Source organism: Rattus rattus, chromosome 3, assembly GCF_011064425.1.
Source record: "Rattus rattus isolate New Zealand chromosome 3, Rrattus_CSIRO_v1, whole genome shotgun sequence".
Classification (NCBI taxonomy): Eukaryota; Metazoa; Chordata; class Mammalia; order Rodentia; family Muridae; genus Rattus; species Rattus rattus.
Genome location: NC_046156.1, coordinates 4,351,019 through 4,376,941, shown reverse-complemented (window position 1 = coordinate 4,376,941; position 25,923 = coordinate 4,351,019). Strand labels below are relative to the sequence as shown.

The 25,923-nt window shown below is 42.0% G+C and overlaps 1 protein-coding gene and 1 non-coding gene across 2 annotated transcripts in view; both read left to right on the top strand.

The window, feature by feature from the left end:
• The window catches only part of Negr1 (neuronal growth regulator 1), a 429,098-nt gene that overhangs the window by 319,426 nt on the left and 83,749 nt on the right, over nt 1-25,923 (top strand). The window lies entirely within an intron of this gene.
• Nucleotides 8,907-9,035, top strand: LOC116897564. The gene has a single exon (XR_004387576.1). It is a non-coding gene; the product is annotated as a small nucleolar RNA SNORA17 (small nucleolar RNA).

Here is a 25,923-nt window from a genome sequence, read left to right as displayed (position 1 = left end):
TTTTTGGTTTATGTTTTAAAAGAATAAAATCCACTGTGGCTGGGAAATCATGGAGTCTGGAGCTCTGTTCATTAGTGGTCACATCTGGGCAGATCAGGAAGCCCCAAGTGACCGACTTTTGCCAGCACAAATCTCCTCCTGATGTTCCACAGTCCCTGAAAGAAGAGTCCCAGCTGGGACCAAGTGTTCAAACCCATGAGCCCTTGGGGCAAATTGCACGTCCAAATGATGACAATTGCCTTGAAAATTCATTTGGGGGAGATTTTTAGGCAAAATTCAGTGACATGTTTCTGGCCAATAATGCTTTAAACAGTTCTGACACATGGAATTTCTATCCAGAGGCAGAAAGAGCCATGGCATGGTCCCTGTCACTCTCCCAGAAAACAAGAGCTTGGTATCTCCCACAGGATATGGTAGCAACACTGCCTACCTGGCCTCTCAAGGGTATCTCTCTGTGTGTGTATCAATGTTTAGGTCTGACAATGTCTAAGTAAGTAAATGTGTGCTTGGTTAATTCCTGAAATTTTAGGATTCCTTCTTTCTAATTTATGATAATATAGACCTGACGTACATACAACCTTTGAAGTGTTTAAGCTCAAGGCCCGGGATATAGTAAACACCCAGCAATGCTAGCTCTAACTTCAGTTGCAGTGGACAGTCTTGTTTCTAGAGAATGGAGGTTAAGATGTTTCTATTCAGTGTCCACACTCTCCAGCTCTGTGGGTGCAGATACAGTCTATTTAGATCCACAGACTCATATGAAATGACTAGCTCCTTCTTTTATTTAAATCACTGTACGTTGACAATATTTGCTGTACCAAAGGGGCTCATGTTATTCAGCTCAACAAAGTCGCAAATAATATATATTTGAAAACAAGGGGTAGCTGATGTAAGCACCAGATGGCTCAAACATAAAATCAAGGGAGCTGCTTTTAGCTCTACCCCAGGGCTCTTAAAGCTGCCTTCTCAGGGCGCCTTTATGTGTTGTGGTTTATTTCTGAAGTGACAATAAAATCGGGAAGAGCAGAATGAAGAGAGCACCCAGCCTGGGCATGTTTAACAATCTGTTCTGCATACGAGGGAAGCATTGCCATCACTAGAATCAACAACATCTTGACACATGATTCAAACGTCAAAAATATCCCAGAACACAAGATGCCTTTGCAACAGCGACAGAAAGCTAAAGTCAAATCCAGACTGGGCCCGATCCCTGAAAAGCTGTCGTCTTCTCTGAAAGTTGAGACATGCGCAGGGCATAATGTGAGGCTTGGAAACTGAACCCCTAAGACCTCCATGATGCAGTTCTCTATACACTGTGGTTGTTAGACAGTGAATAGTGTCAGGGAAGTGTCAGGCATAGAGCCACAGGAATGCTGCTTAGAGAAGCTACTGCTGTGTAAGAGCCGGTGGTGTCTGTAGATATAGCCCCGACTCTAGAAGAGAGATGTTAAAATATATGTCATGGGTTTATTGTAGTTTTGTATATGCATGTGAACATGTACATATTGCATAGGATCGTCTATGCATGTGTACATGTACATATTGCATAGGATCGTCTACGCATGTGTACATGCAGATTCATGAACACATATGTACACACGCATGTGGAAGCCAGCGATCAACATCAGGTGTCTTCCTCTATCACTCTCCACCTTATTTCTTCAGGGTCTCTTCCTGAGCCTGAAGCTCACCAATATGGCGATATTACTGTCATCAAGCCCCAGGTATCCTTAAATTCGCACCTCCCCTATTCTAGGCTTGTAGAAATACACTGCCATATCCAGATGTCTGTGTGGTTACAAGGAGTTGAACTCAGGTCCTTGGGTTTACACAGCCAGCACCATTGGCTGAGCCATATCTCCAGACCCTATTCACAATATTTTGCCGCATGCTAAATTATCTCAAGCCATCTATCTTAGGTCAGAATGGGGCTCATGCTGCAATGAAAGCCAAGACTGGCAAAGCATGTCTGGCAAAGTGGTGTCTGTCCACTGCCTCCCCTTTGTCTGAGCTGGATGGTGTGTGTGTGTGTGTGTGTGTGTGTGTGTGTGTGTGTGTGTGTGTGTGTGTGTGTGTGTAATATATGTACGCATGTACACATGTGCAAAGGTGTGGTGCACATATCTACATATGCATGTGGAGGTGAAAGGTCAACATTGGGTGTCTCTTACTCTTGCCCTCCACATTCTCTTTTGAGTCACGATCTCTCACTAAACCCAGAACCCATCAACTGGCTAGTTTGGTTGGCCTGAAGACTCCAGGCCCTCAGTTTCCATCCACCCAGTGTTGGGATGATATATGAGTAGCACTATACCCAGTTTTATACCTGGTGCTAGGAATCTGACCCAGTTCCTCGTGCATGTGTGGCAAGCACTTTACCCCTCAGCCCAATGAGAAAGTTTTGTAAAATGCACAAGCATCCTCACGTCCATCTGGATCATGTGGCAAATTTTCCATTTATTAATCTCTTACATTTTTTAAATCACTGACACATCTAAGCATCTTTCCCTCCGTGTTCCATGTCTGCACTTGACTTTTCTTCCTTCTAGTCCTCGTTGGTCAATGGCAAAACCACAGAGTCTGGACTTCAGAAACCATTACTCAGACAGGAAAGATAACAGAACAGACTGGGCATGGCAGAAAGAGTCAACCCCTTTCCTCTTCAGTGATTTGCTAGACTGCTTACATTCGCTCTCCTTTGAATCTTACCCCAAACAAATACCTCCAAGGCCATTAGCTACACCCTTTGTCCCATGAACACGTCAAAACCGACAGCATCAGAGAATGGAATGCCAATGAAATTAATACTGAGGTAAAGTTAGGGAGGCTGAGGAGGTAATCATTAAAGTGGCCTCTACTTTAGCTACTGAAGACATCACAAACATCAAAATGTTCAGGAAGGAAAAGGTAAAAGCTCTGAGTTACATCTCTCCATCTCTTATTAATACCAGCCTTAGAAACACTCAGAAGAGTTGTACCAAGAATAATAGTATCTGCAGACAGAGATGCTCACTAGGCCCCTCTAGATTATTTGACTATAGAGCTTGTGACACGCCCAACCGGCATCCAGAAATGACGAGGACAGGAGGAATCAGCCGCCAAGGCTTCTCTTCTTTAGGAAACTTGAATTATTTGTGTCTTACCACTGGCTAAAATTTTTCAAGTTACACAGATCTCTTTTACTCTGTTCTTCTGAACTCTGCTCTGACCCAGAGTCTCCTGAGAGCCCCTGGCATAAGCACTGAGCACACAGTCTCCAGAGGGAGGTGCTAGGATGGCACTCTCTGCTCATACCATTCTTCTCTGAGTCACCTGGTACGAGGTCTGTTTTTCTGAGCTTTCTCTCTAAAGATGGTGTGACCACAATATCCATCTGGTTGCTTTCACTGTAGCTGAGTGGGTAAGACAGAGTGATCTCTGGAGGGAGATTCATTTCTCTAGAACCCTGCAAGTCCAGCAACAAAGAAGCCATGTTTGGTGAAGACATCCATCGCAGTGGAGACTCCATGGGGTCACAAGGCAGAGCAGGACACAGCTTGGGGAAATGCCTAGACAGACTACTGCTTTACAAGGCATCTCCTGCAATAGCTCAGTCATCAAGAAGTCAGCCTATGGATAGCCCCTTCCTTTGGGAAAGTAGACCCTTCTTCCCAGTTACCCCAAAGGCCCTGCCTCTCAAATGACAAGATACTCCATAATTCTGTAATTAAGAATGTTGCCACATAATGTACACATGGCTGTGGTCACCTTTTAAAAATTAAAATGCCCTCCTTGGCTGCTGTTAGACGTGTATGTTTTAGGTTGTCCCATGTAGTTTATCTTATTGCCTGTGTGCTGTTGTTTACCTTCTAGCCTAGCATTTACATAGCACTTGGCCTATGGATTGTGTTGTCTTTTAAATCTACAGATGCATACATTACAGGTGAACTAAGTAACTGTACTCCTTACTGTCAGATTTTTATTGTTGGCCTCTGTGAAATAAGTCAGCATTTGTGGGAAATCCTTTTGCCATAAAAATTCAGAATTTTTTTTAGATTAGGAAAACGACAGGTCCGTCTAATACTGTGCTTAAACGTGGATTAAACGTGTTTAATCCATGGATTAAATAACATGGGATTAGTAAGATTTGGAGGCTAAAGATATAGTGTATCTTTTTTTTAAAAAAAGTATTTACTTTGGTAGTTTATGTCTTGTGTACACATAGGCCTTAGATTCCTCTTCATAGACACGATTAGTCACAGAAATCATGGACTAACGACATCCCCAGGTTGCAATACCGTATACTCAGCTTGGGAAGAACACAGCAACTGAAGCCAGGCTCAGATGCAGGGTCAGAATACTAAATGAAAAGTGTGTCCATGGAGAGTGACAGAAATGCCATCCTTCTCCACCATGGCACAAGTGCTTACTGCCCTGGCCTTTACATGCGGCCTGGGCTTTCTTTCCATGGTCTGGGTTTCCCCGCTCTGAGCCACTCATTTCATGCACATGAAATGGAAACATGGAGAGAGTCGACATGAGAGAATGTCAGCAAAACATCCCAAACCACATATCGTGTTGAATAAAAATAAGACTCTAAGAAAATTACTAAAGAAAGAGGTGACAAAGGCAAAGAGAAAAAGGAGAGGAACGGAGAAGGGGAGGAGAAGTGTACAGAATGGAAGCTGTGAGCTTCTTGAGAAGGAGATCATAGGCCAGGATGACTGGTAAAGCGCTTGCTGTGAAGATGCAAGGACATGGATATGGTCAGTAGCACCCATGTTAAAAAGTGGAGGGTGGTGCTTATATCACAGCACAGGGGGTGTTATGGACATACATGGAATCCTGAAGTCTGCTAGCCAGGCAAGGTGAGGAACCCTGTCTCCAAATCACCCATCATTGACCTCCACATGTCACATACTTGTATGTATGTATGATGTATGTATGAATATATATGTGTGTGTGTGTGTAACCATCATTGACCTCCACATGTCACACGCATATATAGATACATATACCTTGACCTCCACATGTCACACACATGTACAGATACATCTATCATTAACCCTCACATGTCACACACACACACGCACACACACACACACACACACACACACACACACATTTGTGTTGTCCTGGGCAACATTACATTTAGTAAAGAAAAGAATAATTTTGTTCCCCTAGACTCTTCATTTTTCTACATAACTGTCTAAAATGTCTGATTTGGTGATGAATAACCAAAATGAGATACCTAGCACAATAATTGAATATATAGCACATACACATATGTACACATGCAAGCACACGCACACATGTTTTTATATCTTTTTTCTGTGACCTAAATCCAATTTTTCTGCTATGATGCAAGAACAGCCTGAGTGTGCAAACATCTCCAGGTGCTGTTTGGACTGCGTGTGTGTGTGTGTGTGTGTGTGTGTATAGAGAGAGAGAGAGAGACTATAAATAACCAAGGAATAAAGATAAAGCTCAGAACTACTAATAAATAGGCACTTTAAGATTCCTCATACTTTTTAATACATATTGAAGATTATTTTCAGTTATGTACTGTTTATTCCCAACTCTTTTCATACTGTCACCCACATTTCTCTCCTATTGTTGCTTCTATTCTCCTGCTCTTAGGACTCAGAGCACCCTCAGGGCAGTCACACTGATCAGAGGAGGTTCTGCATTTGAGTTGCAGGAGTCTGGCAGGAGCCCACTGAGTTGAACTAATTGAATCCTGAATGGTGGGGGAAACTTAAGAGGAGAGACTAATTTTTAAGCAGTCACAGTGTGCCTGTGTTACTTAACAACTGGTTTAACACCCAGGACTACTCAAGAAGTATGCCACAGAGTTAGCATTTTTATTTTATAGTCAATTTAATCTTTCTAGGACCTCTTTTTAAAGTCTTAGTTTGAAAGAATAAGATCCTCAGATTATGACTCTGTGAATTCCTTCCCTTTCTTTTGTTGTTCTTTCCCATCAGGCCCGTCCCATCTTGTTTGTGCATTTGTGTGGATGTATTCATCCAGACCTAAGTGATAATTCAAGTTTCTTATCTACCTGACACAATGCAAAGAATATCATTAGAAAAAGAGTTAAACTGGGCTAGGTTCAAGAGACCAAAAAGCTTATGGCATCTGTTAAAAATACAGGATTTCCCTGCTTTAGAAACATCTGTAAGATATAATTTAGGGACAAAGAATATGTACTTGTATTATAAATTAAGAAATTGTTTGTTGTGTTAGATGCAATGTTTATAATTGGTCGCACAGCAGGGCTTTAGTTTCCAGACAAATGTACAGATAGGCTTTATTATATAATATGACATCTATAATTCTGTTTAAAGCGATTCTAGATAGACAGAAAAGTAGACAGAGACACAGGTACCAAGATCACATTTGATAAATGAAAATATGATAATGATTTTCAAACATATGTGGTTGGTACATATGTCAGCCAGGTTTCCATGACAACAAGAAACACTGGAGACAATCACCTTACAAAGAAAAGAGGCTATTGTGGCTTATGACTTGGAAGTCTATGGTGGGTTGGTCTTGTTTTGGGGTATGTGGCAAGGTATTGTATTATGGTGGTAAAAGGCAAGACAGCTTATGGCCAATGCGATGGCTAATCTTGCCATCTTGGTGGGATGTAGAATCACCTTGGAAATAACTCTCTGGACATGTCTATAATGAATTATCTAGAGTAGTTGATTCATGTAGGGAAACTGACCCTGCTTCCGGTATCATTCTATAATGTTCCAGGCTTAGTAAAAAGGAACCACTGTGCTAAGCACAAACTTTCCACTGGTCTCTACTTCGAGCTGTAAATCTAACATCTGCCTCTAGCTCATTCTGTCGTGGGCCATATCCCATAGTGCTATGAATCAAAATAAACCCCTCCCATAGTCCTATGAATCAAAATAAACCCACCATCACGGATGCCCTTTCCATTGTGGAAAGCAAATCCAGTTCTTGGCCAGTGCAAGACTGGACATTGAACTGTCTCTTTGAAGACTGGATGCAAACAGAAATAGGTTCAGAGTAGGGAAGTTTGTCTCCGTCGTGGACAGGGTCTGTGAGCCAAGAGGGGAAGGACAGATTCCAGAAGGAACTATGGGAATAGGACAGGCTGGTAGGTTTGTGTCACTCCCTGCCTCCTGAGGTTCTTTTTGAAGCAATGGGGCCATGACACAGCATGCAGGAAGCCAGGCCTGCCAAGGACAGCTGTTCTCTTGGCTTAGTTAAGAAAAAAACAACCAAGTCCCCGGGGCAAAACCATAGGGTGACTAGGGCGGACTGCAAGACCACAGGGACCTTAGAACTCTGTTCCTCTTAACTGCACTTTTGAGGAGAGTATCCCATCATCCCAGCACTGTGCTAGAGAAGTCAGTGCCTAAGACACTTTCTCTGGTCCTCCATAAGGAGAAGAAAGGCACCAAGTAAAAACAGCAAAGGAGCAACATGTGGTCAGTAAGGGCTGTGGGGAATGGCTCCAGGCCACCCAGCACAGGTCAGGGAAACTTTTCCAAACTAAGTCATGGTGTCTGTCTTTGGACAATATGCTTGTCTGTGCAGAGAGACAGCAGAAAGCAAACCTGTCCTAGCTCAGTGTTTTTCAAGCCTACTGAAAAGACAGGCTTCAGCTCTGATCAGAGCTCTGGAGGGAATGCGGTGCTGAAAGGCAGGAGGCGACAGACACGCTGAGTGATCAGTGAGGTGCCAGGGTGATGAGTCTTGTGAGTAATGCCCATTACAAGCAGAAGGTATTTAAGAGGCCTCTCTGACTCTACCATTTCCTCTGAGGAATGGTCATAGTGAGGCTCAGGTAGATGAAACACTGTCTCCCCTTTCCCAGGCCAGTGGAAATGGAGAGGAGAAAGACACATAGGCAGGATACAGCTCAACACATTATCCTAACTGTGAACAGTCAGACTAAGCCAAGTCCGCCAGGTAAACATGAGGGCCAGTGAGTTCACTGCCTTTTTTCCTTGGATCACTTGATCCTTCGAAGAATGGTGACTGAAGATCCAGGATGCTGCTGAGCGGCTGACTCTGCAGAGCATCTAACTGTGGGTTAGCATTTTCTCTTTCTCTTACAATGTACCAGCACACAGTACAAGCACCCTCCACCAGTGTGGAAGATGAGCCTGTCCCAGTGTACCTGGAATCATATGTGTGTGTTGTGTGACGCGGGAATCACTTTTTCTGTGATTTCTTTCTCACAAAACATAAACTTCACAAAGTCAGGAGCTTAGCATTCTTCACAATCTCATTTTCAGGAACTAAAATACTCCTGAGACAACAGTCACAGCTGATGACTACTTACCTGATGAATGGGGACACGTGTGTGCCAACATGAACACCTCTGTGGGCTTATCTCAAGCGCCTTTGAGAAGTAAAGACCTTAGTAAATCTTTTTTTTAATGTGCAAATTCTAACAGTGACATCTAACCAAGATAATTGCTGCTCTGACCATACCATAATTTCTCCATCCTCCTTCAGCTAATTATAAAATGATTTGTTACAACAGAGAAAAGGCAGATAATTCGGGGGAGGCATAAAGATTGAACATAAACATGTCCTAATTGCAAAGCTTCTGTGCAGACACAAAGGAAACACGTATGATCTTAGATAAGCTGGACCCCAGAGAACTGAGCTCTGTCAAACACAGTGCATCTACATTTTCCTTGGTCTGGATCCTTTCAGAAGAAGTCGTTAATTCTGAGACCTTTAATCATTCCAGAAACAATTTACTGGAGCAAAATATCAGTTATGATTGATTCTCACCCAAAGTACATATTTCAGAGAAGCAAGCTTTTCTTATGCACACAAAATTAAACTCCTGGGACATGAGGGAAAGTGGATAAATTGGAGGAAGTGTTTAGAATACTGTGAGATCTTAGATTTTATAAGAAGTCCAACCTGCCCCAGAGGTGTCGGAGGTGTGGCTGCTGCATCCTGTCTGTCAGTAGGTGGCAGAGAGGAGAGAGGCTATGTCAATGCTCAGTATTCTGACCTACGGACATCTGAATGATTAGTAGCTTAATATTCCCTGAAAAAAAGTGAACCTAAGACAACTACCAGTCTGGAGCCAGGAGGCCCAGACAGGGAGACATCCTCAGATAACCACCAGTCCAGCACAGGCTCTGGTCAGGGAAGTACTCATGCTCCAGATGACCCCTGCCCGGGGCCATAATGCACAAACTAGGCGCAGCACTCCTGAGACCACTCTGGAGATGACCGCAAGCACTCAGAGACCCAAGGAGCCACTAAGAGTGACAAGTTAGTAGTGGAGAAATGGATGAGAAAAAAAAAGGATGTGGCACAACAAAGAGAGACAGAATTGATTCAGGGGTATTGAGGAACATCCTAGGATCACGGTGAGGTCTTGGCCCATGCTTCCACCAAGAGCCATGTCTGGGTCCATGGCCCTGCAGCAGCAGGGGTCTGTTACCACCAAAGTCCGGGCAAACATTCCTGGTCTGGCCTGCCACCCAGGGAAATGTTGGTGTCTGAGGGCTATGCAGAACTGACCCTACTCCTCACCTGAGCATTGTAGGATAGCTGACCCTAGAGTTGTAAGAGCAGGAGAGATGACCCCACCCCTACCTGGCTGCAGTATTCAGGAAGAGTGCTCCCCTACCCTACCCTGAACAATGTAGGAGTTGTGGGGGAGGGGGCCCAAGGATTCTAGCATGGGTAATCTGACCCTAGCACTTGTCACTTGTGGTGGCATGGAGTTACCTTCCTCCCCTGTGGCAGTGGGATACCTGTCCCTGGGGTCATGAGAGCAGAAGAATTGGCCCTGTCATCCATCAGCTGCAGCAGTGGGGAGAACAGAGCCTGCACCTTACCTGGTCAGCACAGTAGAGCTGACCCAGTTTGTCGGGGTTATGGTGAGCCAGCCCCAAGGACATGAGTATGAGAGTCTGGCCCTGCCTCTTATCTGCTGTATGGTGGTGGCATGGACAAAGGTGTGATATCCTTCCTGCTCTTTTGCCCTCACATCCATACTGGGCAGGAGAGCTGTCCTTGCCCCTCACCTGCTGCAGCATGCAGGAGTGCAGGCTCTGCACCTCACCTAGGCAGCACAATTGATCTGACCCTGATGGCAGGGGTTCAGCTGTGCTATCCCCAGGGGCATGAATGTGGGTGAGCTGGTCCTGTAGCAGCATGGGTGAGGGAGAGATGCCATCCCCACCCGGCCCCTTACCCCCTATGACAGGAGAGTGACCCTGGATGTGGGAGCTGCAGGTGAGCCAGATCTGAGGCCCCGCCTCTTGTCTGCTAGATGATGTTAGGGAGAGACACCATTTTCCTCACACTCACCATTTGTTGCAGACAGGAAAGCTGCCCCCAGGATTATGAAACTGGGAGAACTGGCCATGTCCCACACTGGCTGCAACTCAGGAGAGAAGGCCCTGTACTTCACTTGGGCAGCAGGGTAGAACTGGTTGTGGAGGTAGCAGGTGAGATGGCCCCTAGGCTCTGAGAACATGAGAGCCAGTGGACTGACCATCTCTGACGCCTCTCAGGCCCATATCCATGGCTTTGAGTTGGCCCACACCAACATCTACCCCATCGATGAATTGCTGGAGTGCATGAAGGAGCCAGTCTTACAGATCCAAAACTCCAGGATCTCCATGACACAGGGCAACAACAGGATATCCAAGAAGAGTCTTAGTGAGGTTCCAGTATTGATAAGAGTAGCAGAAGCCAGAGGCCTCGTACCAGTCCAAGGAGTCATCACAATGAACATTTGCAAGCAAAGAAGTGTGGGCAAAAGAGAATACTATGGATCATACAGCAACACATGAGATAATTTTTCCTCTGTTACAAAGTAGAGGTTGGGTACAAGTGGAGAGGGGAAGATGAGTGGAATTGGTGTGCATGTTGAGAAAAAGAAGTCAAAGAAGTTTCTGTGTGTGCATGTGAGTATGCATGTGCATATGGGCGTGTGTGTGTGTGTGTGTGCATGAGTGCACAAGAGTACATATGTGCAAAGGGACTTATGTGTATAAATGCACAGGCATGAGTGTTTATGTGCATGTGGCAGCCAGGGACTAAACTCTGTGTCATTCCTCAGAACTGTCCACCTTGATTTTTATTCCTTTGTGTGTGTGTGTGTGTGTGTGTGTGTGTGTGTGTGTGTGTGTTTAGAGAGAGAGAGATTATAATTTAAATTTAATTATATTTCCCTTTTCCCTTTCCTCCCACCAAATCTTCCCATGTACTCACGGAGACCAAATTTATGGTATCTTTCCTTTTCACTAATTGTTGGCCCATGCATAGAAGTATAAATGCATATATGCATGTGTTCTTAAATATAACACATTCAATCTGTAACACAAGGCTGATGTCATACAGGACAAGCAATTAATGTTCTCTTCCCAGGGAAAGACCACCTCTCCCACTCCCAGCCTCTCTTGGTTGCCTAGCTCTTTATGTAAGGTTGAAGCCATGGGCTTTCCCTCTGCACACTCTGCCATGTCCATTGTTGCTGTCCTTGTTCAGCTCATGTTTGGGTGGACATGTTGGTGCAACCTTATGTATATAGTTTCTGACGTTAGTAAGAAACAAATTTCACAGCAAACTCCCTGATCCTCTCCTTAAGGGGCTTTTACAATCTTTCTGGAACCTCTTCCACAATGTCCCCTGAGCCTTACGTATTAGGTATGTGTATCCACTGGGACTGAGATCCAGAACTCTGAATTTTGGCTGATTGTGGTTTTCTGTAGTGGTCACCATCTGTTGCAAAGAGAAGTTTCCTTGTTGAGGGATGAGGACTATACTTATCTGAAGGTATAAGGGCAAATGTTTATAGACTCTTGTTAGGGATTGTGCTGGCTGAGTAAAGTAGTGGTTGTAGATACCCCTTCAATAAACTTCGTTAGCATTGAGTAGGTGACTGGGTATTTAGTACTAGACATGTTTTTCCCGTTGTCCAGTGAGCCTTAAGTCCATAGAGATCAGTTGGTTACCTGGAGCTTTCTAGTACTATGAAAGCTAGATCTGAGGAAAAGGGCATTCAGGTTAGATCCAGCCCAGGGGTTTCTATTTCTGAAGTGCATGGTGTCTTTAGCACTAGCACCTTACCTTCTGCCTCTGAGGGTACCAGAGGTGGCAACAATAGACAGTGTGCTTTGAGAGCTCTGGGCAACAACTCAAAAGAGGGCTTTGTGTTTCTGCTGTTGGGATTTTGCTGGGTAGTTTGGGCTCCTGGAGGGAGCACTGTCATCCCAGATGAAAAGGATTCCATTAACATTCTAAGTGTGTATTTTTATACTTGATTTGTGTATATTATAGGGGTGGGGGTTTTGTTGTTGTTTTATTCTCATTAATAGTTGGCGCCATTAACTTGTGACTTTTTCAGATGTTCTTATGTTATTTTATCCGCTGTTCTTCTGCATTTGCTTCTCCCCCTTCCCTAAAGAGTGCCCCTTCTCACACTCCTCCTGACAGATCACTTGTATCCTAGCATTTTTCCCTTTACCCTCCCTCCATCCTCTTCTGTATCAACCTGGAATGTTGACACAGGTCTCTCTCAGGCCTGGAACTCCCTGATAGATTGACTCAGTGTCCCTAGCACTGGACTTGCAAGAATACACCACCATACCAACTGTGTATGTAGATTTGGGGCTCAAACTCAAGATCCAATGCTTGAAAGACAAACACTGTGTCTAACTGAACTGTTATCCAGAATCCTTAAAAGCAGGCTCTTTTCCACTATGAATACTGAAAATCTCCCTTTTCCTAGTGGCTATATCTAAAGAGGATACAACTAACTGTCGAAACCAACTTTATCTGCAATGTCTGCACAGACTGGAGGCTCATCCAGCTTCTTGTAACCACCAGTTCTGCTACTCGGCTGTCTCATCACTAAATGCTTCAACCACATATCACTTAAGTAAATGATATTTCCTAATACTTGGTTTTTCCTGAACCATTTAATACTGTGTGTTTTGCCAATTAACATCAGCTTTGATTCAAATGTGTCTAGAGGCTGTAAGTGGTAGAAAATAAAATCTATGCTAGGAGGGAGGCTGCACACTTGGTCTTTGGAGTGAGCACCGTCCAAGTACCCTATATTCAGTAACTGATGTGTCCTCCTGGGCTGAGTACCTGCATCTGTCTGTGGAAGGAGCAGCTCTTGGGGTATCGTGTGTGTGTGTGTGTGTGTGTGTGTGTGTGTGTGTGTGTGTGTGTGTGCGTGTGTGTGTGTGTGTCTTGCATGCTTACTTGCTTAGCATACTTGGCCAAGTCACTCGTGCTTTGAACCCTGTTTTGTCACCTACATATAGAATAAAAATCTATACTACCTGCTTACTTTATGCCACAGAGGTGACACTGAGTAGATTAAACACCTCTGAACTTCAGTTTACCCAGCCGCAAAACAGGAAAAATAACATCTTACCTTATAAGGTAATTGTAAAAACAAAATAATCTCTCTAAAGATCTGAGCAAAGTCCCTGGTACATGATAGACATTTTATAGATAGTCAATGTGATGGATTACATGTGTACTGTGTACCAAAGATTACAGTCATCAATGTCTTATACCTGGCGACAGCCCAGAATGGAAAATTTGGAAGGATGTGAGTAGGGAGAAGTCTGAATAGATACGACTGACATGGTATCAAGAAGAGTTTTTAATTCCACTGAAATTCAGTTTGTTCTGTAACAGCACACAGCAAGGTACAGTGGGGAGAACACTCTGGGTCTGGCTTCCCACACATGGAGTAGAACACCAAGGGACTGTCAGGTCTCTCACTGCCAAGTCAGGATGGTTCAGTACCTAAACCATAGTCAGAGTTCTGTGTATCAGGTCAGGGCTTCTGTGTGAGCCTATAACTGTCATCTAGCTCCACCTGCAGCATTCGTTCATTAGTGCACTCCACCAAGACTACTGCTTATTAGATGTCAGGGACAGAATTCCGGGAAAGGATGCAGTGCTGCAGGAAGGAGGAACAAGACCCCTACTGCCTTGCAGGGCCTCAGCTGTGCTCCATGACTGGCAGTCCTGTCTGCAGAAGGTTTTTTCCTTTCCTTTTTTTTTTTTTTTTTTTTTTTTTTTTTGCTGGCTTCCACAGTTATTGTCAAATAAATTTCAAGGAAAAGAAATTCTCTCCAGATTTGCTCTAGATTAGAAGGAATTATATTCCCTTGCAACCCAATTTTCTGTGCTGATTTCAGAGTCAATATCCTTTTTAAATCTCAGGGGAGCCTCCTCTCCTTTGTGCGAGCGTGTGTGTGTGTGTGTGTGTGTGTGTGTGTGTGTGTGTGTGTGTGTGTGTGTGTGTGTGTGTGTGTGTGTGTGTGTAGCTCTGGTATGTGAGTGCAGCCGTGAGCAAGATGGTGACACAAAGCCTTTGTTACTTTGCAGAATACTTGGAATAGCAATAGAACCACCCATCAGGGTACTCATCATCTCTCATTAATAGAAGTTGTTTTCTTGAGAAAGAGAAATTTTAAGGGGGAATTTGCACGGTAGCCATTTGTAACGACATAAAGTTTTAACAGCACAGCAATGATCTTTGAACTCATGAGTCCCTTCCCAGAGGCAAGGCTGCGGTTCCAGCAGCCCCTCTCCTTCTCTGTTAAGCCTGCCGACGCTCTCATTATAAGCCTATAAGGAAAGGGAAGCCACACGGCTCACGTCGGGTCCCTATGGTTGTTCTGTCTTCTGTGTCAGCTTAGAGCCTGTCTTCTGTGCCCCTATCCATGCTAACCTTGGTCCTGGCAGAGCTGCATGCTCTTCATCCTACTGCCTCAGCACCCCAGCGAACGGCAATCAGATCTTTCAGTGAAACCATGGCAACCAAAAGGATTAATTTCTGCCTTGTCTCTGCAGCTCAGTCTTGTTATCTCTCCACAGTCCAAAAGATACACGCACGCACACACACACACACACACACACACACACAATACTGCATCATAGCATAAAATAACATCCTAGAATCCAAATAGGACCTAATATATATACATACATGAAGGAGCCTGGCATCAGAGGATCTGGTACTGGACCAAGCATGTAGTGAACAATAATTAGCATCGTCTACAGAAAGATTCACTGCCAGTGGCTTCGTCTTATGGCTCATTGTTTCTCGGTGCTTTCTTAAATAAGATGTCTTCTTGTCCTGGACAAAACTACATTTAATAAGGAAAACTATTCTCTTCCTTTACATTGCCTTGTTTTCTGCATAACTGTACAAGATGCCTGCCTGGGTGAACTTCTCTTTACCCTCTGTTACGTATGATCAAAACTGCCCCTCTGCCACAGCCGATTCCCCAGTCCCACAGTGGCATCGGTGACACATGGTGCCCTTATCCTTCCCGGGTGCACTCTCATGCTGCAGGTAATGAGTGAGAAGCAGACTCTTGGGGCCTCTGTGGCTCATCAGGAGAGCGCACTCCACACCTTGAGAAAGATATTTCTCTGCTCACAAGTTGATGACTAAAGTACAAAACAGTGGCTCCCATCTGATCCCTATAAAAACAGCAACATTCTTAAAAGCTAAGCACTCTCTGTAAAAACCATTAGCTGAGTGGAGGTTTGTACATGCAAAGGCCTTGCTCAGCTGTGTGCTTCTGTTTGATAGCACTCTGTGCTAGCTGAACGTTCTTTCTCTGATACTGAGTACTATACTAAATCCAGAAACTGTACACTCTAACTGCTTTTGGATTAGAAACAGAGAGAGAAAGAGAGAGAGAGAGAGAGAGAGAGAGAGAGAGAGAGAGAGAGAGAGAGAGAGAATATATCATGGCAAATCCTTCTCTATTACAGAAGCGGCAGGAGTTTGAACCTGCCTGTTTTGCAAGGGTTGATTCTGCCTGATTTCCAGACTGGTGAACGGAAGTCATTGGTACAAAGGCCCTAGTTGTGGTTCAGCTCTTGCTTTGAATGCTCTCCTGCAGCAATTGCAGCAGTTGCAGTAATTACAGATGCAGCAGAGTGTTAGCAAAAGCAAAGCCAAGACACAGCATCTCCTGTCTCTATCTCATTGGCTCCTGACCAAAACCTGACTTTTAACCTCCTTAAGGTTCTTTTCCTCACCTGGAATGGCATCTGCCCCACAGATGTTGGGGGAGGGGAATGTGATAATAGATGTCATATGCTAAGAATTTATACCTTTTCCAGTTTTAATTAATATCATAGTAATGCTTTGCTACAACAGACACAGAATAAATAACTGCTGACCTATTGAGTCAATGACCCATAAGCAAATCTAGAATAGATTAAATTGAGATGGTCAATTCGACTATTACTCAACAAGATTCTCTAAACTATTGTTTGTTTGTTTGTTTTTAAAAATAGTGGCTGTTTGTATTGTGTTTATTGTTAAAAGGAAGAACGTGGTCCCCAGTGAAGGAGTCAGAAAAAAGGTCTGCGGTAGCTAAGGGGGTTTGTAACCCCATAGGAAGAACAAGAATATCAATCAACCAGGCAGCTCAGGGCTCCCAGGGACTAAACCACCAACCAAAGAGTACACATGGAGTGACCCATGGCTCCAGCTGTATACGTAGCAGAGGATGGCCTTGTCAGGTATCAGTGAGAGAAGAGGCCCTTGGTCCTGTGAAGGCTCAATGCCCCAGTGCAGGGGAATGCCAGGGTGGGGAGGTGGGAGAGAGTGGGTGGGTGGATGGGTGTGAGGGGTAGCACCCTAATGAAGGCAGGGAGTTGGGAGATGGAATGGGGGTTTCCAGAGGGGAAACTGGGAAAGGGGATAACATTTGAAATATAAATAAAGAAAATATCCAATAAAAGAAAAAATTTAAAAAAAAAGGGGGAGAATATCATTTTGAATAGTTTTTGTATGTGCTAAAATGTACGCCTATAATTTGACACAAATAATTCCAGGATTAAAGTATACTTTTCTTTCTTAAAACAATTGTTAGATCTGGATTTGTAAGTTCGTAACATAAACTGTACCTCAGTCAGAACTGCTAAGATGGACATGTTCAGTGCTTTAACTGTGAATATTAATACCCAGTTACTTTCCAGGTAGGCTGACTGTATTTGTGTAGTTCTCACAACTCAAGATCTTTGCTTCCATGTGGTGTGGCAAATACATCCCCCTAAGTTCCAGAAGTTTACTTAGAACTCCTTAATGAGTCGAAAGCATTGTTCCCCACTCCTGTCTAAGCAGTGACATATCCCTACCCTTGCTCACGCTTGCTTGATTGTCTCTGCCATGTTCTTAATCATCCCCCACAACCTACAAAATAGAGACGTTCACAAAGGAAACACTAGAGCTCAGAGTTTCCTTAACTTCTGTCCTCCCACAGCCGAATGGAGGCAAGTGAGAGATTTGATCCTGGTTGAGCCGAGTCCTTTATAACTCAGGACTTTCTGACACCCAGAAACTACCCAAGGTCCCACCTGTCACAGCCTAGGCATTGGGATCCCCACTCTCAGAACTTTAATTCACCCTGGTTTCTCGTTATTTTTTTTTTTGATGCCCAGACATACATGTGACTCTAGATTTTTATGGTCAACAAAATTCTCTGCTTACAATTATATCTGTTCATAAACTCATCTCACTAGGGAACCTAACTTGTCTATTTGAGAACAAACAAATCTCAAGTTGGCTATAAAGCCAAATCCATGGCGCGGATCTGGATATTGCCCGCAACACTTCTCGTGTGCTAAATCCCCGTGTTCTTTTACAACCTATTCTGTGAGACAGTGTGGCCTTACATAAGCCATTTAGCTCAAGCAAATAAGCATAGTAAAGAGATGGTTCGGGGTGATAGCTCTTTGGCTCTCCGGTCCTTTCATTGAGATGAGGTCTTTGCCTTACACTACCGGTCTTTCTCGGTGAATTTACTGATTGGTGTTACAAACTCGAAACAAGGAAAACAAACAGTGAAGTTCAGTGGCCAAGTTACTGTGCATAGAAGCCTTTTTCACTACCCCACTGAAAGTAGTTTGTCCATGAATAAAGACTCCATTAGGCTTGTTGTCTGAACCATGTAAGGGTTGCCTTTCTCCTTTGACTTAGAGTATTTTTTCATCTGAGTATATATTGTAAGTTTCTATTAGTAGATTTATTTTATGGTACCAAACTGACGTGTCCAAGATATCATGGGAGAACATTTTAAAATTTAAAACCTAACAATCATAAAATTTTTCTAAGTTTTTATCATCATGCCCCTGTCCACTAGAAGATTTTTCTCTATTGAGATTTTTATGTAAAATTTTGTTAATTTCTATGATCAGTAGAATTTTAATAAGAGTGTAAAATGTTCTTATCTTTCAAAACTTCTCAATAACACAGGCTCCCACTGTCCGACAGGTGGCTGGGCTTCAATACTTGAGCCACAGCTTATAATTTTTCACCCTATGAGAACACTCCTCTCAATGAACACTCCCAGATCTGGTTATGGTTTGGTTTAGCCATCTGAAGATCTTGCAGAACCTATTGGTTCAGAGCAGAACCCAGGGCCTCGAGAATCAGCTGGCTTGTAGGATGAACACTCGCTTGAATTGCTCAACTAGCTGAACCTCAAAAATATTTTTCTTGGAAGCCTGGCTTTATAGCTCCTGCCACATGAGAGTTTTGTTGTTTGTTGTTGTTGTTGTTAAAGCCAACAGTCAAAGTAGAGTAATAGAGATTGTCCATTTTAATGCATTTGCTGTGAATGGAATTGTGGATTCATTGATTTTTTTTTCATTGCCTTATCAGAAAAAGAGAGTCCACAAACAGTGGCAAACCAAATACATGCATAGGTAAAATATGCATGTATATGAACCCACACATGCACACATACACACAAATCCACACATACCATACACATGGATGCATGTGCACACATATATAGACAGATGCACACACCCCATATGCATTCGTGCATTCATACATATTCGTGCACATCCAGACAGACACACACCACTTCTTTCTCTGCTGAGCTAGTACGTCCCATGGGCCCTGCACATGGCTTCCTGGCTACGAGGTCTTGCAGTGGATCTCATCTTTGACTCCCACAATTACTTTCAGTATATTCAGTTACAGGAATTAGTGCCGTCTTTTTGCTTCTGTGAAAAATTGGCGATGGCCAAGTTCTACAGTGAAGATAAAACATGGCTGATTCCTTGGACCACAGTTCCTCAAAAATGCAAGTCCTAATATTTGAGTTCTGCCTCATTAGTGATAGTCTCTAAGGGAGCTTCTGCATATTGTTTAGATTACCGGCAACAGTGCTGGCCTTTGTATAATGATTTTCATTATCCCTAACACGTACTACCTGAAAAGACTTTCTTTTAACAAAAGGTTAAAGGGTAGAAATCTAGAGTGAAAAATGTAGCAATGATTTTTAAGGCTATGTAGTTTGTTAGACAATAACAAGAGGGTTACATTGGTAAGTAGGACCTTATGATTCAGGTAGTCCAATCGTGTATGTGTTTTATGTGTGTGTACACAGTGTGCAGGTGTCTTATTTTTGTTTCCTGTTGATGTGATGAAATTCTGAAGAAAAACCAGCTTAAGAGATAAAGGATTTATTTGGCCCACCATTCCAGAATATAGTCCATGAAGTTGAAATCAAGGTAGTAAGAATTTGAAGGACTTCTATGCACTATATCAACAGTCGAGGACAAGAGAGCTATAAATTAATGCATGCCTGCTAGTGCTAAGCTCAGTGTCTACTTTTATACAATTAAGGATCCCCTGTCTAGGGAATGATATTACCCACTGTAGGCATGTCTTATCACCTCAATTAATGTAATTAAGACCATTCCAGTGGACATACCTATAAGCAACTTACTTTAAAAAACCCTTCACTAAGACTCCCTTCCCAGCTGATTCCAATTTGAGTCAAGTGGACCAAACTTAGCACCACAAAGGGTATGTGTGTAAATGCCCCGCTTTTACTCAGAAACATAAACGCAGACATGACTGGGCAGCTAAGAAGTCATGTTATGTGTTTGTGAATTATGAGATTTAATCTTTAAAATGACAAGCAGGGACAATTTGGGATTTTCCCATGACTCATGCTTTTAGTACATACTATCCAAATTTTGACAGACCATTCTGTAAGCCATGTCCACTATCGGAAAATGACATGTGTGCAAATTCTAGCATTTTTTAGCACAGTTAGTAAGTTTCAGAATCTTAGCAGAAGACTTCAAACTTTATTGCCTGAAAATTCCAAGGGCTGGCCCTGAACCTTGGCATAGTATATGTAATACTGTGAAGCAAACTAGAAATGTCTCCTGGATCTTAGCTCAGTAAGGGAGACAGTAGCAGCAAACACATCCAGGGCTCTCTCAGCCTCAGACACAGGTTTTATTGATTATTCTTCAGTCAGGGAAGTTGCACATCAGAGTCCCGCTGAGTACATGTTGCATGCTTACTGATTGTCTCTATGTATGATTAATGCACACAATGTTTTTCTTTTCTTTCCTTTTCCCCTTTTTGTAGAAATTATTGAGCCTACTACCTCTAGTCCTGTCACAAGTCCAGGTCAGTATCCACATACATTTACAAAGTATGTCTGGGTACTTTTTTCTGTCAAGCAAGATTTCTGCATTGTCACAGAAACACAGCCAGTTGCTTCTGGGCCACAGGCATGTGTGTGGCTCTGGTGTCTGTCACTTGTCTTGTCTCTCTGTGATGTGTTCTCCCTCTGTATCTTTACGAGTGGTGTCTGACCAGGTTGCTGGAGTACATCGTTACTTCTCATGGGTTTGCGTCACACTCAAAGCATTGCGAGCTGATTAGCTACCCTCTGCCTTCAAAAACAGAGGTGTTGGGAATTTACTGAAGTTTCTGAGTAGCTATTTTAAAACTATTTACTTTAGCTTGGTATTACCTCAGTATAAAAATCATTATGAGGCAAGAAGACATTTAATGTTTCCACTCGGAGCCATCTGGGGAAGGCGAGTTCTCCCACTCTCTGTATTCCAGAAGGAGGTTTGATCTCTTGAAACTGTCAAGGCAAAGGACTGACTTTAGACATTAGGCTTTATTTCCAGATTGTTCTCAGTTCCACTGTAGACATTCATCTGGAAAGATAGACTATTGCTATAAGAGTGTTTTTAAGAGTTGTTTTCAACTGGGAATATTTCTGAATCTCTCTCTCTCTCTCTCTCTCTCTCTCTCTCTCTCTCACACACACACACACACACACACACACACACAAAATCAAGATAAAAGCTACTGATATGAGAAACAACCTTTATCTTGTTACATAGAGATTTAGTGCCTTATTCTGAACATTGGCTGCTGGGTATTTAAAGAAGAAGGTCAAACCTTCTGAAGCCATTAGCTTTGAAAAACTTACATGGACTTCTATAACCGCTGAGTTAAAGGGTTTTGGATGTCGCCTACCAGGAGGAGGTATAAGTTAGTTAAATAGTTGTTTGTTTCTTGTTCCATAAATGGCACTAAATTTTAGTCTAAAATGAGATTTGCTGATCTGAGAAACTGAGAGGTTTAGAAAGGGAAAAAAATGTATCTCAAATTGTAATCAATCAAAAATGCTTTAAATTGGCTTGGGTGATTATGAATGCCCCACCCCCACTGTGAGATGAGCTAGATCAGGCTTATGATTAAGTATTTAAAGAGTCTCATAGTGCAACACTTTCTGCTCAAATTACAGGATTCATTTTTGTAACCTCTCGAAATGAAGCATATTTGGATAGACTGTCTAAAACTATTTTACCACGGGTGTAGGCAGAGTTTACATGACACTATTAATTGCAGTATTCTGTTTTGGATGGGACAAAAAAACCCTCGAGTTTGAGCTTAATATCAGAATAAATCAGAACCTGACTGTGCTATTAATTTATAACAACTTATAAAAGATATGATTCCCACGGTATTTGTGACCACCCAAGGCATGTACCTGAGTATATGAGGTCTTAGGATTAATTGTATGCATATACATTTTTGATCTTATTTTATCTGTCAATTCTAAAAGATATCAAATAATTTCCATATATTTTAGCCAGCTAGTGTGTAAATAAAATATACACTTGCTTTCTCTTTTAGCCATGATCTCATTTCTTAGATAAAGCCTTGCTAAATTTAAAAGTTAAAGTACTTTTCTCAGTTAAACAAAGAGTGGAGGTGCACACCATTTTTAAAAGTGATGCCTAGTGGCATCTAAGCACATACTCACTTTCTGTCTGGAGTAGAAATTATGTAAGACAAATGAACCAAGAGTCACTCTCAACAGACACTCTTCAATCACAACCTCTGCCGCAAAAGGGACAGCTATAAAGCAAACGAGGAAATTGTTTTTAATCTTTAAAAAGACTTCTATCTTTCCATATAATGCTGAAAAACATCTCATTTCAACCAGCTACCTTGGTTTGAGCCATTGCTGTAAAACTGAATTCTTCTACTGTGTGACCTTTGAAAGTGTAATGTAAGCAATTTTAGAAAAAAAAATCATTATAGAGAAAGTTAATAAATACGTGTTGAATTGAATTGAATTAATGAACTGAAGAACACAAAACAAGCACAGCTATCAATGAAACTTGGCTTCCATTAATTGTGCCTTTATTAAAGACTTCCCAGGACAAATGTGGTTGGACGAGTATTCAAAAAGTGTGTAGTTTAAGCAAGATTGGCAGGGCAGTAAAGAATAAACAAATGATCTTAAAAGTGTGGGCACATGCTGAATAGAGTATCAAGAAGAGTTGGCAATATATCACACTAAGTAAAAGTCCATTCAAGGTTAATACAAATGAATCCAAAGTTGAGAGTCTCAGCTGTAAGAAACAAGCCTTAAGAAAATACCATTCAAAGAACAATAGACAGTGAAAATTCTCACTAAAGCATTCAGCAGAAATATCCAATTTGCTGCTTCTACATAAGCAGAGAAGAGAATAGATTCAGAACTGAAGAAAATCTCATAATTCCTGATATTGCGGCAAGAGAGTTAAAGCGGAGATAAAGTAGACGCCGTTGCAGGAACACTGGGTGCATTGAGGATGGACTGGAGAGAACATATTTATATCGGTCATGTTGGAGCATTCTAAAGAAATGAAGGTCTCAAAGTCATAACTTATATTTTTATACATTCTTGAAAAGTCAAAATGTGTCACAATTGAAGGGAGTGAAAGCTGAATTATTAACGTCATTGTTCAAGAAAAGGCCACAAAAGATAGGATGCAAGAAGAACAAAAGAAACTCTTTGATCCACCTCAGCCTCAGAGTCTGAGAGGGAAAGGCCATTTTTCATGATGAGGGAGACGTGTGGCGAATTTGAGAATTCAGTCTCCTTTTATGATAATTGCCTGGCTGGGATGTGTTATTCTGGGTAATGGTCCCGGGCTAAAGCATGGCCGTCATTAGGGAGAGGAAAGTGGTGTGCTATTCAAATACATATATCATTTCTATTTAACTTTTTTTTTTAAAGCAAACACAATTTTGTGATTATCTTTGAAGTATATTTTAGTAGTAGACATTTATTTTTTTTAAAAGAAGGGAAGGGTGGAGTACTTCGAATAGATGAGCTACTGTCACTAATGCTGGGCTGGGCTTGTTGGACCTGAATATCTTAGCCCCACACTGCCGCCATCTGCTGGGACTTGAAATCTGACAGGTCACGACTGAAGTTCCCAATCCGGGAACCAACTCACCATGAGCTCTTCATTCTGATCTTAAACTCACAGCCTCATGGGGACCCTTAAACAATTAAATTCCAATCAATCCAGCATTCGCTTGGCTTTGTCTATTTCTCAGAATAAACATTCATCCAGGTAATCACTTAGATGATAAACAGAAGAACAAAGTAGGGTTTGTTCAAGGCACCAGGGATGCCCTACCTGAAACTATCTTCACTTAGCCCTGAAAATAACACAGCAATAATCAAATGAGTATCATTATTATGAAAATCACTTCATTGTTAAGTGCATGCCATTGATAATAAAATGAACTTACTTATCCTTAGATAACTGGCAAAGTGTTAAAAAATTTTTTCCATACAATAATCAGCTACTTGGTATTTTTAACAACACAGAACCTCCTACTACCTTTGTAAAGTGTCAATATTTTAAAATGACTATCATTAAGCTTAATGTGTTTAGGTATGTCAATATGACTATATATCCACTAAGGAAAGCTAGTTCCATATGACACCCAAGTAGAAAAAGAAAGCATTTACCTCAGGGAAATTAGCAGATATGTGGCAGAACCAAAGTTAAAAATGCCTCAAACTTTGCCATCAAGCATGTATGCTTGAATCTAAACAATGTTATTTATGAAAACATAAATACCAATGTTTGTAAACAGAATTATTTTGACTCAGAGAGATGCCACATTGTATAAAGAACTCCAGAACTGAATAATTCCTGTTTGATTCATCTACTTGGCAAATCAACCTTCAGTTTGCTGGCTGAATTTTCTTAAAAGGGAAAAATGCCTTTATTCATTACCCCAGGAATCCCCATTTCCCATTTCCTCTGAATAACACAGTCCACCGCTTAGCAAACATTCACTGAACAGCAATTGTATTGGACACCATGTAAGTGCTGAGAGCTTAAGGAAACCTTAAGAGGGTTAAGCCTCCTTAGGAGACAGCATATTATTAACTATTAGTATAATAAATATGTTACATCATTTCAGTTTGGAGATGGAAGTGTACAATTTTTCCTGGAGTCTTTGCATATGTGAGCTGTCCTCACAAATTAGGGATGGTTGTGTAGAATGTGGCTGTTAACAAAGCAAAGAAGATGGAGAGTAACTGTAGACAACAGAGGGTGGTGGATAAATGAATTCTTTGTCCATTGAGCTCATCCCATGCTCTGTCTTCCCCAAACATCAGATTGTGGCAATGAAAATATTGAGCGAGCCTCCAGATAATACATGATAGCAGACATCATGGGCTTCCTTCAGTGATCTACCCAACACCTTTACTTTCACAATGAGTGATACCTCATCTTCTTTTTAGAAGTCACTACAACAAAAATTGAAGTTAATTCACTATCAATCTAACCAATGACAAATTTCTTCTATCAACTCCTAAAATAAAGTTTACTCTAGAATTTTTGTATGTATTTATGGTAAGATATTAAATAAACATGTAAGTACAACATCAAATTCTCTACTGGAAAAAAATATCAAGAAATTGCCATTCCTTGAGAAATAAACAAGTGAGTCAGCAGTTTATAAAAAGCTAAAGTTGGTAATAAAAAGAATCTCAGGGGAGCCTCAGTAAAACACCCAGAGGTGGAGATCAGTAAAAACATTTCATAAAAAAATTAACTTGGCAAGAAAATTGAATGATTTGTCCATTTCATTACTAATCTCGAAAGTTAGTTCATGTCCATTTCATTCCAAAAATGAAAGTCAGACATTGCAGTGACTCTGTTGACTGTGTGTGCCTCACTAGCCATGGATGGCAAGATAGATGGGGCCACAATGACAAATGGATGATGGATGGATGGATGGATGGATGGATGGATGGATGGATGATGAATGAATGGATTGAGGGATGATAGGTGAGTGTATGGATTGATAAAGTGATGAATGGATGTGTTGATAGTTGGATCCATAGATAAATACTTGAGAGATGAGTTGTAGAGATGGATGGATATATAAATGATAGATGAATTGATTGATGATAGATGGACAAGTGGATAGGTAACTGAGAGATGGGTAGAGGAATGGGTGGTAGATGGATGGTGGATTGATGGATAGATAATTGATGGATGAGTGAATGAATGGATACACTGATATATGGATGATGGGAGGAGGGACAGTGAATGGTTGATTGAACAGATGAATACAGGACAAATTCCCATGTGGACATAGAGCTAAGCCATAAAGGACTGGAACTGCTAGAAACAGAAACCAGGTCATCTTGTATTTCTACTGGTTGTTAAGAATTCACTGAGCATCTGAGCAAGGCACACATCACATGGTACAGTAGAAATGCACAGGTAACTTGCCTACTACTATCCTTCCACTTTCACGCTCTCATATGTGAA